Source organism: Uranotaenia lowii, chromosome 2 (genome assembly GCF_029784155.1).
Source record: "Uranotaenia lowii strain MFRU-FL chromosome 2, ASM2978415v1, whole genome shotgun sequence".
NCBI lineage: Eukaryota > Metazoa > Arthropoda > Insecta > Diptera > Culicidae > Uranotaenia > Uranotaenia lowii.
Genome location: NC_073692.1, coordinates 132,675,751 through 132,695,013, shown reverse-complemented (window position 1 = coordinate 132,695,013; position 19,263 = coordinate 132,675,751). Strand labels below are relative to the sequence as shown.

The 19,263-nt window shown below is 35.3% G+C and overlaps 1 protein-coding gene across 1 annotated transcript in view; it reads right to left on the bottom strand.

The window, feature by feature from the left end:
• LOC129749478 (trafficking kinesin-binding protein milt-like) overlaps nt 1–19,263 on the bottom strand; it is a 311,591-nt gene that overhangs the window by 278,273 nt on the left and 14,055 nt on the right. The gene's annotated exons all lie outside the window — the stretch shown is intronic.

Genomic DNA, 19,263 nt, shown 5'->3' with positions numbered 1-19,263 from the left:
GAAAACACTATTTAGTTTCGAGTAAATCTTCGCTTCACATTTGATGAGACAATTTAATATGTTCATTAATTACTGTATGCATTTTCCATTTACCTGTCGTAACTTGAAAGTAGGTTTGGATTAGCAAGAACATGTTAAATGGAACACATGAGGACGCCTAAACTAGTATCTAGTAACTGACTGTTGCAAACATCCCTCCCGGACTGTGGATGATTTAATGCTACTAAATACAAGTGCTACACTTACATGTTCGATCGAACGCAACAGAGGAAACTTCTCCCGGACAAGACTGGTGGCCCCGATGATGCATTTCGTTCCGAAAAGCATAATCCAGTATCTATAGAAGTTAACCTCCTCGGACGAATTGTAGCGAATATTTTAAACACCGTTTTCCCGAAGCCGCTTAAAAGTTCTTCCTTTCTTCCCGAATGCACTTCTATGGGTTTATTTTTAGACCGGAATTCTCTTACACATTGTGTTGTTGTGGTACATACACAGTTTTGTAAACACAAACCGGAGTGAAAACTGTACACTACATCTTCGAATGGAAGAGAATTTTCAACCGTTTCATAAATCTCAAAGTCACACTCAAAGTGCCACCGGTTTCCAATAGAAAATCACAGAAACTGAACCGAACGACTAATAGGTAGGTATAGACCATCGAAGCCAATTGGCACCGGCTCTGTTGAATGTTTAAGGGGACGATCACAAAGTGAATAACAGTTTTACCGAATGGGTGGAGATCGAAACGGCTAAGCTATGAAACTCTGTTTCGTAACCCGTTTTACTTCTAACTTATTTTTTTAAAGTATTCTAGACGAAGAAAGACTGGAAGAACACAGATTTTATAGCTAAAATCTCCGAGAGTGGGTGAAAAATTCGTTTCTTTTAATTAATCGTAAAAAGTTGGTACTTTACGAGCATTCCCTAGGAGTGTCATGTTGCCAAAGAAAAATCCGACTCTTCAGTTGGAAGAAGCTATTCTTGAATCAAGATGTAAATTTTCTTCTTTCTAATGGGGGATGCAATCCATTTGTGTGGTGCAAGCTATGACATCTATGACTTGGCAAGAACTGCAAAACTGTTGGATAATTCGCACTTCAAATGCACATGTCATTCACATCTTTCCCCAGGCAAGTACGATGACAGGAAAAGAGAGATGCTTTGAGTCACCACCCCCTCAGAGTGCGAGATCGTTTGTAGTAACGATCATATCTATAGATACAAACTACTCTTTACCCATAGAAGGAGATCGCTGAGGTTTAGTAACCAGCGGTGATTGGAAGCTTGTTGTTAGACACGTTCAGAGAAGCGCTTGTTCAGATTATCTATTTATGAGGCGCCGCCTGAAAGAAAGGTACATAAATAAGTCAGATTTATGGTGATTCATGTTAGATGTTTGTTCTTTGTGTACTGATAAACGGTATCAAAGCGTGGGAAAAAACAGCTTCCGTATGTAGACTTTAAATGTTGATATGAGATTGTTTTTGAGAATCGAAGAGGTCAAATCAGGTTAATTCAAATATTATGCACTTCTTCAACGAAGTACTGGTCGAACTTGAAGGAGAAACTTTTGATGCTGATGGTTGTTGGGCATAGATGACGGTTTGATACTGATGCTGCTGATAAATTTTCTCTAAATAAGCACGATAAGAAAGTGATCGTTTTTTACTAGTTGGGAGATTACACTTGTCTCACATATAAACTTATTGCAAAAATCTAGCCTAAATAAATCCCAAATCCGGGTATATGTTGAATGTAAGGTGTTAAAATAAGCTGCAGTTTGACCAAAAGTTCAAAAATAAAACCTTTGGAAATTTTTCGAAATTTCTGCGTTTTGCATTTTTAAAATGATGCAAAAATGTATCAAACTATGGGGGTCGTTTGATTGAAAAGTACGGTTTAGTCACTTTTTTGGACACTTTTTTCTGCCATTATTTAAAAACTATTCAAAAACGAATGTATACGACCCATTCCAAGCGCCCCTGAACTGGAGAACCGATTTTCATTTTTTATTATTCAAAAATAATTTGCCCAGCATTTGAAAGTTTGTTTTTTGAGCTTCATTTTCCATCAAAAAAATTTCAGTTACCTTTTTTCGAAATTGAGTATGTTTACGTTGAAATTTAAAACTTTAGTACGAAAATAAACTGATTTTTGCAATTACTCTTTATTTGAAACATAACTTTGTCAAAAAACTAGCTATATAAAAAAAATTATTGCAAAATGATTGTAAAAATGCCATCTTTTATTATATTAGATTATATAGATTATATTCAAAATAATCACAGCAACTTTACGCTCTAGAATCTGTAATGAAGTTATCTATTTTTAAGCGTTGTGACGTCACGAAAATTCTACTATTTTTCAGTTCATGATTCCTTTAAAAGTCACATACTGTCGAAAATTGGAAATCTCTTCAAACTTTTTGAGAGGCAATCGATGCTGTTTTCAGAATGAAAATCGGTTCTGAAGGTTGTGAGTTGCATCCGGGTAAAGAATGCGTTGTGACGTCACGAAAATTGATTTCCTTTTTATAGGAAACGTCCATGATTTCTTATTTCAACACTATTCTAGTATTTCTTCAAAACAAGTTTAACATAACAATGCGCTTCAATAAATGAATTCAATTATAAAGTTTTTGATGAAAGTAAAAATCATATTTTTTTCTCATAAACGCGGTTATTTCAAAACGTCTTAAATAAAAAAAATATAAATTTCTTTGCTTGTTAAACACTTGATTCAAGAATAAACATACAATCATAAACATGAAATCCTCATCGATTTCTTAAAAGAATATTTGTGAATCATACAGCAGGTACTGATCTCTGATTTAAAAAAAAATTATAGTAAGATCAAGTTCTTCTATATAAGAATGGAAAAAAAACGCGCTTATAGCTTATATTACTTGCTATATTATGTTCAAACAAAATAACTAAGTATCTATGGAATAAATGCAATGATATAAAAAAATCTTTGAACATGGTAAATTTTATAGATAAACATTTTCTTTCGTACAAATTCATAAGACTTTGGGGAAAATAAATTTCTCATAAAATTATTTAAAAAAAGTGTCCTTTATTGAAACTTCCACCTCATAGAATGTTGCTAGAAAATCCAAATCGAACCCCGTATTCACATTAAATCCCACGAAGAGACTTTTAGGTGAATAACAAAATCAAAATATGAAGGTACTAGCACAGGGTTCCTTGCAAAATTAGGGCCAGATTATACTACGAAAAGGGGTCGCGCAACAAACCTTGAGTTTGTATAGAATTGAGCGGAACAGTTTTTCACTAATAATTTTGATCCTTGTTAACCGATTTTTCTTTTAATTTCAGTGTTTAAAAGCTTAAATTATAACAATATTTCATCTGAAGAACGTATTTCGATTAGAGTTATCATAAGACAGTTATTAAGCTTCGAAACAGGTATATAAGCGTCGATTAACCATAATTCAAGTATTTTTTGTAATTGACCCATCAGAAGCTTATTTTTGAAACTCAATATGTTTTTTTACCATACCTTGGGATCCTTGGAACCTTGGGATAAACAGTTTGTCATAACGAAAGCTTTGACTACATATAATGAAAACAAATCACCCGATAGGGACTTTAAAAATTGGTGCAAACCTGGGTGTTCATGTTTTTTCCAAGAAAAATTTCTCATAATTCCATACAAATTTTAAGCTTATTGCGCCATCTATTTCCCCCCAAATTGAGCACTGGACTTTATGCTAGACCTGGGATCTATTTTAGCTTTTCATAAGTCGACTGATTTAGGTACTCTAGTGTCCATTAACTAACTTTCAACAGATCGCAGGATTTTGAAATAAATGATAATTTCAAAATCCTTTCCTTTCCTTTGCAATTAAATATTGAAAAGATACAGAAAAATATTTCATCGCTTTCATAAATAAATATTTCCTAGCATAAGTTTTTTTTTAAAATAATATTCACATCATCGCACAAATAAATTTGGAATAAAATTGATGTGAGCAGTGTTGGAAACTTATCTGCTTATATCAGCCATTTAGATTTAAAACCCTTTATTTTTTGCGTATAAATGGATCGATTTCATCACCAAATCACATTATTTGTTGAGTTTTTGTGCATTTTTAGTAAATTAAGCCTTAATTTTAAGATTATATTTTGATTTATTTTATGTAGCCGATAATAAAATTTCGTGACGTCACAACGCTTAGCAAAACCCTGCTTAAAAACAATCAACATTTGAAAAAGCCAAAAACAGCGATTTGTTGGTTGTAATGAAACCATACTTTTCTGAAAAATGCGGTTTTGTAAAAAAAAAAATTAAAAATGGAAAAAGAGGCGCGTTGTGAAGTCACGATTTCTTTTGCCTATATTTTGATAACTATTTGTTCAATAAAAATACTTTTGATTTCAAATTGTAACGAATTAAATTCTGAACTTAAGGGTATAATTTTTTTCAATGTGCGGTATGAACTGAAAAATCTACAAACAATATACCAAAAAATTGTTTTGCAAACGTTGTGACGTCACGCTGGAATGGGTCATAAATATTTTCTAGCTTACGTACTTTCTAGCTTCAGTTTATTAACGCACTACGGATAATTTTTCAAGACGATTTGATAGCTGGATCTACAGCCTTTTTTCCTAAACTCTTAAATTTTTTTAAATTTTTCTTCCTTCAACTTGAATTACGGAAAAAAACAAATGATTTAGCTCGATATTGAATGAGAAATACATTTATCGACTTAATTAGGTTTACAAAGCTATAGATTCCCTAGAGTTTATCACCCGAGCTTTTAGAGAGCATCTGTAAGAACAAGTTAGGGGAACAAGTCTTAGAAGGAAAAAATCGTTTTTGAACGTGCCTGAAGAAATCTTCAAGTCTTTCAAACTTTCAATAGTGTCGAAATGACACTGTGGACCGGACAGGGACCTTAGCTAGAAACCTGATTTTACTTCATTTTACTAACTGGTGGAAAAAAGGGTGCCTCAGAGTAGGGTAGATCGAGCACCTTTTGTCACATAATTTAACTAGAAATGCTTTCGGCGAGCTTGTTATTTTGTTTGTTTACCTCGAATGTGCTTGTTTTCAGTGATAACATTTACATGGTTTTAGTTCTCTAGTCTCATGTCCCAGGTATTATGTATCTAGTGTTCGATATCGCTAACAAAAAAGTTAGCGTGGCTAATTGAATCGCTAACTCAGTCAAAGATAGCAATCGCCAATCCAAACAACCAGATGACCTGTAAAATTTAGCAATTTAACATTGAATTGGCACAGTTCGTTCACCATTGTACAGGGTACGGCAATTTAAGTGCTACATTGGAACTAACAAATAATTTGATCAAAACAAAAACTTTTTCTTTCAAATTGAATACGATTTACATCAAAACAAATCATATTTTCAAAATCCATTGGCACCTTTCGATTTTTTTGTGCTTGAGCTTAACCACTCGCTGCAGAAGCTCAAGGCACATATTCTAAAAAGTCCGCAGGTGGTTTTTGTGGTATTTTATCCCAGGACTCAACTAGATGGCGCTTCAGAACTTCCAACTCGTCATGTTTTGTGGAGTAGACTTCGGGCTTCTGTATAACCTAGACAGTCAAGTCCACAGGGAAATTAACCCTTCAAAAAAAATTTCGTACACAAAAATTGGGACCTCTTTCCGAGGTAAGCCAATGTGAAGTTCTGCTGCCAACCAAAATCAAAATTGGGATGTGTTAACAGTTCGAGGACATGCCGTAGAACTATTTTCGATACGTAAATTGATTGATCTACACCTCTTCAGGGTTTCCGGTTGAAGTTCACCAGGAAAGTACGGGCGATTCCGACCCAGACCTTTAATGAGACATATTTTTGTCGTCTTGTGGCCTTTAATTTTAAGGTTCGTGATCTTTCTGGCAACCGAAATCTGTAGTTCTGTTTTTCATGAACCGCTGTACGGCGACGAATTCATCGGCCTCCAAATTTTTCATGCGCGGACCGCGTAAACTGCGCCTTCGCCCTTTCTACCCGCTCTAGCTTCTGTTCAAACGAGAGGTCTTGAAATCTTAGGATCTTGTAAGGCTGGACCTAAAGATCATCTTCCAAGATCCGACGGCGATTTTAATCCGGTGTATTAAAATCTATCGCCAATTTACACAGTAAATTTTTGCCTCGATTTCCAGCAAAAAAAAATTGCTGGAAACGTTCAGCAATCCAAAATTTTGCTGGAAACCAGCAATCCATTTTCCAATTGCTGGATTTTTCAGCATTCGGTTGCAGTCTTGTCATTTTTGCTGAAAAATCTGCTATCAGTTTTCAAATTGCTGGACTTTCCAGCAATTGATCAAGTTTGCTGGAAAATTAGCAATCGAGTTGTCAAACTGGAGTCTGTTTGTTTTCGTACGCTGAAGCAAGGTGAGACTCTATTTTACGAATTTTGGTCGGATTAATATAATTATTTTTATTTTCCTCTATATTCTAGCAACCAGGCATCAAGTCAAGGGTGAGTTTTTATTGGACAGGTAGATATTCCATAAAAGATACTAATCAAAAAAATTTTTACAGGTGGCGGATGATCAACACTTTGGCACAAAGCTGTCACCCCAGAGCCGATGTTAGAAAATTGTAAAAAATGTGTAGTGTTACTACGCCAAGAAATTCTCTCAGGGTGCATCTTGATGATCTTCACCATGGTAGGTGTCGCCACTGTAGCTTAACGATCCCCACCATACTATACTTGGGTACTTCTGATCTCCAGATATCCTCCAAGTGCGAGCCAAAATAAAAAAAAATACATATACTCATTGGACAACTCACGAAATATGTCTTTCTACCGTTTCACAGCCTGGAACTAGGCAATCAAAGCACTACGTTAAGGTTCGAGGACTATTTTTGCAAAAAAAAAACACTTGATTACAAAATTAACAAAAATACCTCTGATATTTTAGACTTAATGTTAACAAGGTGACAAGGTGTCATCTAACTCGGTTTTGTATACTTCGTAATAATCACTCCTAAAGTATTGTAGCAGTTCAATTGCCGGACCCTGTATAGAGTCGAAATCAGCTTAATGAAAAATTAGTGGAACTTTTCTATTTGCTAGTTCAAAAAATTTGAGCGACGAAAGGATGCTAGCTAATAATTAGTGTAGTAATTAGTGATTATCGGATAAGAGTTTTTCTTGCCGAAAACTGTATGTTCCATACCAAATATTCTATCTCTCCAGGTCTTTTGTTTCAGTTTTTTCATCTTATTTCTCAGGTCTCATGACTTATGTACCATGTCTAAGATCTAATGTCTCAAGGCCTCAAATCTTTCTGAAAAATATGCTCTACACAGTAACCGGTAGAAGTGTACCGAATAGTGGTATTCGATCAACAGCCAAATACCGAATATTGAACTTTTCAACTACTCGGCCAAAAAATATAACACCGAATTTTCGGTCGAATATTCTGTCGAGTTTTAGATAAAACTACAAATTATTATTATTTCCATTTTCTTGTATTTCTTCCATCGTAATGCTCGTCATGTTATTGAATCCATTTTTTTTAATCTGATGATGTAAAGCTTGCTTCATTTTGAATTGGAACAAACTTTCGCTCATATTGTGGCGCTCCTGGTGGGAGGATTTGAAAGTTCTTGGTGTCCACGTGCCAGCTAAAAAACTGAAATTGCCCAGAAATACCGTATGGCACGTTATCAAACGGTATAAGGAAACATTGAAGACGATTCGGAAGCCTCGAGCTAATTGTCGGAGTGGAATTGTCGACCAGAAACTGCGTGGTAAGATTTTGAAGACGGTTGAGAGGAATTCCAATCTGTTGAACCGTGATTTGGCCAGAAAATTCGGTGCTGCCGAGTTCGACGGGTGTCTTCTGATGGACGATGAAACCTATGTCCAGGATTCAAGGCTGACTTCGGGTTATTTCCAGGTGAAAAATTTTACTTGGCAACGGCTCGGAGGGATGTTCCAGCCACATTTAAATTTGTTTTTGCCGACAAATTTGCACGAAAATTTATGATTTGGCAGTTCATTTGCAGCTGTGGTAAAAAACGAAAGTTTTCATTACAAATAAGACAATGATTTCGGGACTCTACCAAAAAGAGTGTCTCCAAAAACGAATGTTGCCGTTCTTTAGATCCTACGACCATCCCGTAATGTTTTGGTCAGATTTGGTATGCTGTCATTACAGCAAAGTCGTTCAAGAATGGTACGCAAAGCAAGGGGTTCAGTTTGTTCTGAAAAACCATAACCCACACAACTGCCCCCAGTTACGCCCTATTGAGAAATATTGGGCAGTCATAAAGAGGAGACTCAAGGCAAAGGGAAAGGTTGTCAAAGACATGAATCAGATGAAGACCCGGTTGAATAAGATAGCTAAATACATGGACGAAGGTGTGCGCCGCCTAATGAGCCGTGTTACAGGAAAAATTCGAGAATTCCTTTGAAATATAAATATTATATAAATAGGGAGAGAAAATGTTAGTTTCTGAATGCTGTAGAACAACAAATAAACTGTTCTAAAAACTTTTAACCGTTTTACTACATTTTTTAAACATGAGCTTATCAAAATTTCTAAAATAAACACTTCCTTCTAGAAAATTTTCATATTTATCTATGCATCAACCAGCCAATCGATAAAATAAACAACGCGTAGATAACCTCACTCTCTGTTCAAAACAACAAACACAGCGCACTTTATGACAGCAACCTCTCATATGCGTTTGACGTGACCTTATCTCAACGCCTACGAAGCTTCCCAAACTGTGCATACGTGAGCTTCTGCACAGATGCAGTCAGTTTTGCATTTTCGTGGGAATTTTTTAGTTCTTTCAGTACGTATATCGATTTGAAAATCGGTTTACAGTTGTCCAGATTTTGACGTGAGCATTGTGTAAAAATGCTTCTCCACATAAATGCTTGAAATTGTCTGAGCTCGTCAATTTTTTAAATGGTAATTGCCCATTTGCGCCTCAAGAAATCATGCTTATTTTGCGTCAATTTGCGTCAATCCTTTTTTGAGCTGATAAATACTCAGTTTTTTAGGCGCGAGAAAGTTACCCATACCCAGATGCTCAACCCCTGCGAGATGTATCAACATTTAACACATATCACGGTAAGCTGCATAATCTGCAGTAAATGCCGCCAAGGTAAACCAATTTGGCAAACCGTCTGCTCTGTGTACAGCAACGACTTTTGCCGGTTTGTTGTCAGCTGATGGACCGAGATTTTGTTTTCTGTTATCTTAAGGATTTAACGGATTTTTTCACGGATTGTTTGTCGCCTTTTCTTGTGGGATTTTAATACTAGCTTCGGTTGGGGAAAATAACCGGGGGTACAGTACAGGTACAGTTATTTTAAGGGAGGCCAAAAATTTGTCAACAATTTGATCGAATTTTAACGATTGAATGAAACTATTTTTCTTATTGCAATTTAAGTTACCAACTTTTACGAGCCTTACCCTTCAATAGATGGGCATAAACTTTGCCTGAAAATTGTTGCAACTTCGATTTCGTGCTGTGGCATATGAATGAATTTTCCTCCCGTTTTCTCACGCTTCACCAAAAAGCCATAAAAGTTTGACGTGTGATAATTATACGCCTCGAAATGATGAGCAAAGTAGCTTTTTATGGATATCAATCGACACGGCTGGAAAATTGAATAAACATAGCGAGTTGTGTCGAAAAGGATTTTTTTTCTCACCACTTGAAGGTTATAATTTTATTTTGGAATCACTTAAGGCACTCGAACAATACCAGCCTTGAATCGCAAAAAACCAAAACAAGTTTTTTTTATAAATTTTCCATTCATCACACTCACCCGAAAAACGTCAATAACTTCGAAATATTATAAACATAATAAGAACATTCATTGCCTAAAGCTGCATTCAACTCTGATCAAAACAGCAAAACACAATTTTCCGAAAGGGAAACTCGTAACTCATCAACCGAATCATCACGTGATGAGCAGTGTTACGTTACGTCTGCCAGCTGCCCAGATGTCACATCGAAAAGGAAAATGAATGAATATACAAACAAAAAAAATACAAAACCAACTCAGACCGTGTTGCTCGAAATGATTTAAAATAAATCCTCTCCCACGTAGAGGAAATAAATAAACAACAAATTTCCTCGCCAAGAAAAAAACAACTGCAAAAGTAAGCAGTTTCCAGTCACTGTGCAGAGTTGCACTTAAGCACACTCCTCAGTCCTCTAGACGGAGTATTTTTGTTAGGAAACAAAAATCAACGAAACGACATCATTCGTGCTTAGGTTTTACAAACTTTCCTACACATCAAGACAGTAATCGAGTCAACTACCCTCCTCCTCGGTGCCAACTAACAGCTTCCGTTTGCTAGGTTAGGTTTTTCGTTGAAATCATTCATTCGCGCACTTCGGGTGTGAAAAATTGAGGCTAATTGGTCTGAACGTTTCTAGTAGTAGCAGCACTCATTGGCGAAACCGATACCGATACTCTAACTCTTGTCTTGTCGATTGGGGGAGCAGCTTCAAACATACATGTAATAAACAGCGCTTTTACAAGTTGGTTTGTTGTTGTTTTTTTTTTTCTTAGCTTAAACCGGGAGGGATGGAAAAGTTATGAGCTCAGTTTGAGAAGAAAAACAATTATTCAATCTTTTCTTCTGTTTGTTTGTTGCATTCATGTTTTAGCGAGTCGAAACGCCAAACCTGTGGAGCAGTGTCTCAATTTTCTGAGTTAAAAACTGCAGTTTCCGGTCAAATCTAATTGACGCGAATAGACAAACCGACAAACTGGCAACTTGCTTGAATGTCGAATTGCTAGATTGTCAGACTAACAGACTGTCAGACTAGCAGACTGTTAGACTAGCAGCCTGTCAAATCAACAGATTTTCAGAATAACTGACTGTCAAACTAACAGTCTGTAAGACTGAAATACTGCCAGAATAAAAGGCTGTCAGACTAACAGGTAGTCAAACTAACAGTCTCTAAGCCTAACAGATTATCAAACGATAAGACTGCCAGGATAACTGACTGTCAGACTTTCAGACTAACTGGCTGCCAGACTTACAGACTGTCAGTCTTACAGACTGTCAGTCTTACAGACTGTTAGAGTAACAAACTTTAAGACTGCTAACAGATTGTTTCACTAACAGACTTTCATTCTAATTGACTGTCAGACTTAAAGACTGTCAGAGTAAGAGGCTTTCAGACCACCCGTTTGTTAGACTAATAGTCTGTCAGACTAACAGTCTGTCAGACTAACAGCCTATCAGACTAACAGTCTCTCAGACTAACAGACTGTCATTCTAACAATCAGTTAGATTGTTAGATCAGAAAGATTGTCAGACTAACCGATTTTCAGACTAACTGACTGTCAAACTGACTGAAAGCCTGTCGGACTGAACGACTGACTGACAGGTTGTACCAGGACCAACTGTTCGTCAGACTCACAGTCTGTCAGACTCACAGTCTGTCATACTAACAGTCTGTCAGACTAACAGTCTGTCACTCTAACAATCAGTTAGATTGTTAGATCGGAAAGATTGTCAGACTAACAGACTGTCAAACTGACTGAAAGCCTGTCAGACTGATCGACTGACTGACAGGTTGTCGGATTGATAGACTAATTGTCTGATTGGATGAAAAACAAATCGATAGTTTGCTAAATTGATAAACTTGCAGACTGTCAGAGTAACAAACTTTCTGACTGCAAAAAGATTGTTACACTAACAGACTTTCAGGCTAACTGACTGTCAAACTTAAAGACTGTCAGAGTAAGAGGCTTTCAGACCAGCTGTTTGTCAGACTAATAGTCTGTCAGACTAACAGACTGTCAGACTAATAGTCTGTCAGACTAACAATCTGTCAGACTAACAGCCTGTCAGACTAACAGACTGTCGCTCTAACAATCAGTTAGATTGTTAGATCAGAAAGATTGTCAGACTAACAAATTTTCAGACTAACTGACTGAAAGCCTGTCAGACTGAACGACTGACTGACAGGCTATCGGAATGATAGACTAATCGTCTGATTGACTGAAAAGCAAACTTTTTCATTATGAAATTCCTGGTTTTTCCAGTTCAAGGTTTTCCAGGCCTTGATGGTCCAAGTTCGTCAAAGTACACCAAGGTTGTTTTAAAACGGTTTTTGTACACGGTTTTTTACACGGTTTTTCACACGATTTTCGGGAATAAACACGGTTTTTGTACACGGATTTCGCGAATTAACGCGGTTTTTGACAGAAAATAGTCCTTTTGGGGGAAACACTTAGAAATTTTTGATGTTGAAAAAATATTAGCTCTGAGACTAAGAACATGATACATGAGAGTTAAGACCTGAGACCTGAGACCTGAGACAGAACACCTGAGACCTGATACCTGAGACCATGCTTGTCCAACACCTCGCAAACAGAACAGAGCAGAGAACGAATTACACTTTTATCATTTCGGTTTCCGAGTGCACTGCTCAGCCGATCAACGTTCACTTATCTTTTTGCCGAGTGCGCCCGATTGCGGTTGCTCTGACGGTCGGGTGGACGTCGCTCGCTCTAAAGAAAAGAGAAGGAGCTGGCAAGAAAATTGTGCTCTAGCGACGCTGCTGTGCCGCTCAGTGTATCAAGCCAGAAAGATTTCAATGCAGGAATGTTTTCTTCAAAAAAGCCGTTATGCAGTGCGGAACAGTGCATCAGTTGAAGAGGTCCAATGTAGGTTTATGTATGAACTATTTTTGTACGTAGCCGGGCCGGGCACTTCCTGGCAAATTATTTGAAAAACATGGTGAAAACCGGACAAATAATCTGAAATTCTCCATTCCATAAACCGAGCAATATCCGGCCAAATCTGAGGAAATTCCAGATATTAATCTAGTGAAGAAAAACGACTTACATTTTTTTTGTCGCAACACATCAGCAGTGTCAAATTTATGTTTAAAGCATACGAAGTCAAGTTTTGGTTTGATGTTTGATGAAAAAAACTTTCACAAATCCAATTTTTGACAAACAATTTTAAACTGAATTCGATTTTCTTGTTTCATTTTCCAAATAATGTGGATGAAACTGGGCAAAATCCAAGTAGTTTTTTCACAATATCCGGGCATCCGCAAATTGCTGTTTACTTAGGTTTATGTGCTCTTGATATCGTACGTGGGAAGCATTAATTTACAAAAGCAGCAATTCGAAAAGTAACATTTACTCAAATTATCCAAAAATCTTTGCCTTTTAAACAAACCGTGAACATTACGCAAGAATCTGGGACAAATTTAAGTAATAAAACTTCAAAACTTTCACAAATAGTAAAATTTAGGATTTATCTTCCTTAACCGCTACGCTTTTGATATTTTTCGACCGAAGAAAGCTATCGTAGCTAATCATTTGTCCTGGTGCAGAACATCAATCTAGAGGAACTCGCTTAGGAATGAAAAGATAGGTGTTTTGGGCAAAGTTGTTAATTTGCATATTTTGATATAAAATTTAAAGGCGAGAGATTTAAAAATAGCGCGATAATAACAATAACTTTTTGTAGTGCATTTTTCAAGTATTTTTTTTATTCAACCGTATCTTCTTGGGTTAAGATTGTAGAACTTTGATATGTTAAGCAAAGTTATGTATTTTGTTGAGATAAATAACTTTGTAGAAGAAACTTAAGCTCTAATATGCTAAACAAGAAAGTTATGATTTATATCTCGCTATTGGTGGACTTCTAAACTTTATATTTCATATAAAAATATGCGCTTTATTATACAGAACAATGTTGTCGAAAACACCAGCATTCTATCTTAACTACCTTTGGCGTTATTAATTTAGTTCCGTTAGATTTATGTTCTGCATTGTAAATTCTGACGCACTTCCAAACATCGATCCAGACGCAACCGATGAAGACAAACCGAGTTTTCTGTAAAGCTTCTCTATCGCCCGAGTGCGAACGAATTTATCTGCACCGGGACGCACTTCATCAGTTTGCTTGCTTCTCTTGCCCACACTTGGGTAGACGCTTGGTCGCTCTGGAGGTAACGGAGCATTTTTTTAAAGATTCTCCGTTTGGGAGAGCACAGCGAAAAAAATACACGCTCTTACTCTGAGCGGGCAAATCTGAGGAGCGATGCCAAGCATGCCTGAGACAAAAGATATGAGACTTGAGACCTGAGACATGAGATATGAGACATAAGACATGAGATCTGAAGCATGAGACAGGAGCCACGAAACATGAGACCCGAGACCTGGGACATGAGACTTTAGACCTGAGACCTGGTAATGAGACTTTAGACCTGACCCTGTTTATTTAAAACGATAATATTTGGAGGTCTTTCTATCGATCATAAATATGTTTGAACTGATGGTACTATTCGTCACCACTTCAATTTAAAAGTTTTGTGGAGCTAAATCACAAGATAACTAAAAGTGAGAAAAATATATTCAAATGAAATCACGGTCTTCTAACCGTTGGACGTTTAACCGTTATTGAAATTTATAGACTTGAAATCCTATTTTTTAGCGTAATTTCGAAAAGTGTTTTCATAATTTAAATTTCAACCAAGGAAGACCCAATTTTTTGCGTACAAACAATGAAAAAACTGAAGTTTAAAGTTCCAGATAAGATAATTGCATTGTTATATGTTGAGCAAAGTTGTCAAAATCACAGAATCATCATCAGATCAGAAAATCACAGATTTTAAAAGCAAACTTCGTCAAAGTTTTTATCCCAAAAAAAATTTCACAGATTTCATGGATTAACTTAATTTAATTTAGATCCCACTGGGTTGTTAGGCTTCCATAAGCTGATTCATGAAAATCAGTGATGTAGGTTGCAAATTTTCAAGTAAAATGCTTTGATTTATCGACGTTTGGCAAGATTTTTCTATGAGATTTCTGAAAATAGCATCACAGATAATCGTCACAAATTTTTTGGGACGGATCACTCAACAAAATCTTATTACAAAGCTTTTGAAAATTCATTACAGCTAAAAATTCCTATGGGTATTTCGAGTACAGTTCCACTGAACAATTATAAGTTTTCTTAAATTTTTTGAATGAATCACGTTAGAAATCAATTTATTCGATTTTTTTTTAATTTTAGAAAATTTCAAAAATAATTGTAGCATATATAATCAGCTTTAAGAAGTGAAGTTTTCCGGAAAATTATAACCATTAATTTGAATACAAAAAAGTGAATTTTGAGGCTCAACTTAAAAAATAGTCTATTGTCTTGTCTAGTCTCCTTTATGGAGTCTATGTAGATGAAAAGTTAGGAGTTACTATCTCCTATCAAACAGTGCGCTTGATAGGAGATTAAATTATACCTTACATAAGCCTCTTTGTAAATTTTCAAGTTTTCAACAAAGTGTTCTGAATTCTGGTTTTTTTTTTTCAATTTAGACGCAATTGATTTTGAAGAGAGATCCGATTTTTTTTTATTTCAAAACTAATGTCTTCAATTCCACAAATTTTTCGAACTGATCCGACTTGGAAAATTAAATAATAAATTGAATTTTCAAATTTTGGTAGAATCCCTGATCTTGAGACCAAAACTGAATTTTGGTTTGCTTTTGTATTTTTCTCGGTTTAAAATCGGAATTTCCGGTTTTTTCCCCTGAATTAATAAACTAATAAACTAATAACTAATAAACTTGCAGACTAACAATTTGACAGGCTGCTAGACTTGAATTATGTAAGTCTGACAGTCTATCGATATTGCGGACTGAAAAACTATCAGGCTGATGTAGAGGCTAAATGAAGGAGTCAAAGAAGACTCATATTTAACCGTAGAATACAGCTTTAATGCGTGAGTTCCATCACTGTTCCATGTTCAAATACAACAGAAATCTATTACAGGGTGGCCTATGAATCATTCTTCTCTGTATGAATCATTTTTCTCACTTACATATAAATCTATTGAAGTCTAAAGTTTATTCATTTCAACACGAATATAAATAAATTTAGTAAAAAGCTAAGTTGTTGTCAAAGACTGAGAAGAAGGTGGCAATTTTCGACGAGAGTTCGCAGGATACTAGAATTATTTTCTGCTAAAATTATTTTATTGAAGCTTTGCTTTTCAATTTGTCAATATTTTATTTTCTGTAAAACATCTCAACAAACATTTATGCACATAAATATCTACTTCTTTGGTGAAAACTAAACCAATGTACAGATTTCTTCATGTTATTTAAAACCGGGAAAAGCATGAAATAAAATAAAGACGAGCAGCCAATTTTGTTACGGTTTTGGAATCCAGCACAGCGTACCTTCATAAAACATGGAAAAATGAGCTTGGAACAAACTTATAAGTTCATGTTTTTTTTGATAGAGAGTTCTTTCTAAACAACTTAAACTGTATATTTAGCAAAAGCTTTATTAGCTTTTAAAAATACCTCAAAACAACTTGTTGAATCACGAATCTAAGCATTTTTCATTACCATAATAAAACAGTTATAAAACCAGCTGCTTGTTAAATGCCATAATAAAACCATAATAAAATTTTCTTATGCTAGTTGGCTTAATCTGTGTTTCTTGGGAGGGCACTTGGTAGGGTAAATTATTTGTCCTGGAAATTGGTCAAAGTCGCATAGTGAGTATGTATCAGAGTTTAATTCGCTTTCATCGATGTTTATCTTTGAATTGGTCTGGTAGATCAAACTTAGTTGATTTTGGCATAAAATAAGTTTTTTTAGGAGAGTCTTCCATGTCTTAAAAAAACTTATTCTATATTTAAATCAAACAATCTTTCAAACTATTTTGCAAATTAAAAAATTTTAACCGTTGATGAAAATAAATCAAATTTAAAAAAAAACTATGAGTTATAAATCGCCAGATTTTCGGATCAAATTTTCTTGTTGCAAACTTGGACCAAACTAATTATTTTTTTTATGAAAGTTGGCTTTTAAAAAAACAAGCAATATTTACACATTGCGAACGAAATACGAGATATCTCGTTTTGTTCGGCGGTAGTATTTATGCTCCATTAAAAAACAGAATTCAAATGTTATGAATCTAATAATTAAACTTCATTCTACAAAATTTAACACACCACTTCCCGTTACTCAAATATCTAGATAAAATTAACAAAATGTTGTCTATTGGTTTCTGAAACATAAAATGCCGAATTTCGGTGTCCTTAATGTTTTAATAATGTTAAACAATACACTGGGAAAATATAGAATTACATATGTGCAGATTTTTTAGCTGAAGATATTTTTATAACGGCAAATATTTTTCATAAAGCATGAATTCCATAAAGAAAATCCTGTGGATGGTTTTTTTAAATGAAATTTGAGTTTTTCGGATAAATAAAAAAAAATGTTTAAAAAATCTTAATCTGAAATTGATTTAACAAGCAATATTAACACATTAAGGGCCGCGAAGAAATCGATGACAAGAAACACCGAAATTTGGCAATCTATAAATCAGAAACCCCTGGACTAAATTTTACAAATTTGGCATTTTTATGTTTAAGTTTATCACTTCAATCCAGTCTATTCGGGTTGTACTTCGAAGTGTAGCAAGCGAAAAAACAAGTATTTGGTCCGCAATGTTTTAAGTTCATGATCTGTTGATTGTAATTTTTTTTTAATGTGCATTCTAAGTCGAAATTCTGAACCTGAATTCAAAAATTGCGCTTATCTTTATCCGAATTTCCATACGATTTCTGAAATGTACAAAAAATACGATTTCCGAATCTTATTCCAGATCAGAATTTTTTGAGCCAAGTTTTAGAGCCCTCATTCATGATTTTTTTTTGAATTCTATAGTTCAGGGTTAATCTAACTTAACTACTTAAATTATTTATTTCAATCTGTATTGTGAGTCATAATTAAAATATGAACTTACAAAAATCTGAATCTGAGTTTTCAATTTTGTAGCTTTAAATTTTTGAATTTAGTGTAAGAATTAAGTTTTTTAGAAATTCGAAATTGAATATAAAACAAAATTTATCTATTTATACGGAAAACTATTACCAAAATAATGCTAATGTATATGATCTCGAAAAACATGATTCAAATTTGATATGAAATGCAAACCCAAGTTTGAACCAGGATTTCAAAGAAGCTTTTCATTTCTAATTTTCTATGATTATTCGCACTGAAAACTAAGATTTTTTAACTGGATATAGAATCCGAAATACGAAAGTAGAAATACAATTTTGGTTATGGGAATTGGAATTATGGAATCAGAACCTCTGAAAAATTTCGATGAACAAGTTAGAAAATTTTGAAAAAGTGTAGCGGAATTTTGGACTTGGGATGGGTTTTTGAGATTTTGGCATTAGTTTTGAGTCTAGATTGTTACTCTTGATAAACCTCACTCTATTATCATAATTTGGTTCTGAATTTAAAATTTTGAGTGTAGAGTAGAATACCTCGCTTGCTGTTTTGTATCCGCAGGGGGGGATTAACCCCCAAACCACCCCCTCTCCCCAATCCTACGGCTATGAATCCAGATTAACCCCAGATGCATTCCCTCTGAAATATTTGTATTTAGTTATTTATATTTATTTTACACATCTTACCTGTCGGTCACTTATGGGATTCGAACCCAAAAGTTCTCTTGCCGATACCGGGAAGCGAAGTCAATGCGCCCAGTAAGATTTTAAAATTGCAGTCAACGGAAAAGTGTTTTTTTTTCAAGCATAATATACTCTTAAGCGTATTTTTTTCAACTTTTTGGTTATTCTGACCTTAACTTCCAAAAAGATTGCCCTCGTTAATCATTGTTTTCAATTCACAATCCAAAAAATTGGCTATAAATAAACACAGGGATCAAGATATGACGACACCTTACTGCAATAATTGTGATGTAAATGCATGGCACCTTGTGAAATAGATAGATAAAGCCCGCAGGTAATCAAGATTTCGGTGGAGGTGTGATTTCTGCACGTTTACTCGAGAGCGAGGAGGCACCGGACTCGATCGTTTTGGACTCTGCCCCCAACAGCAACGAACGAATTTAAATCGATTGGCTCAAAATGAACCATCACCAATAAAGAAGTCCGACGTCAACGACTATGACGCCTTCAAGAGGGTACATTCGTTAACGCGACGCAGCAGCAGTTCCAACTGATAAGATCGCTAAAACAACCGTATAAATGGAAAATGATTGTTTGATAAAATAAAAAAAAAAAACATTGGGTCAGAGAGTGACGCATCGATGCAGCCAAACTTCCAAACTCCGCTCCACGTTGAAAGAAAATTGTAATCGCCCAATGGGTGGAAACTTCAAAACGAACGTGTGTCCCACTTTTCTTACTCCGGCTTTTTCTGTGGGCGAGACTTGGTTCCGAAGGAAGAAGTGTGATTGGTATTTTTGGACTTCG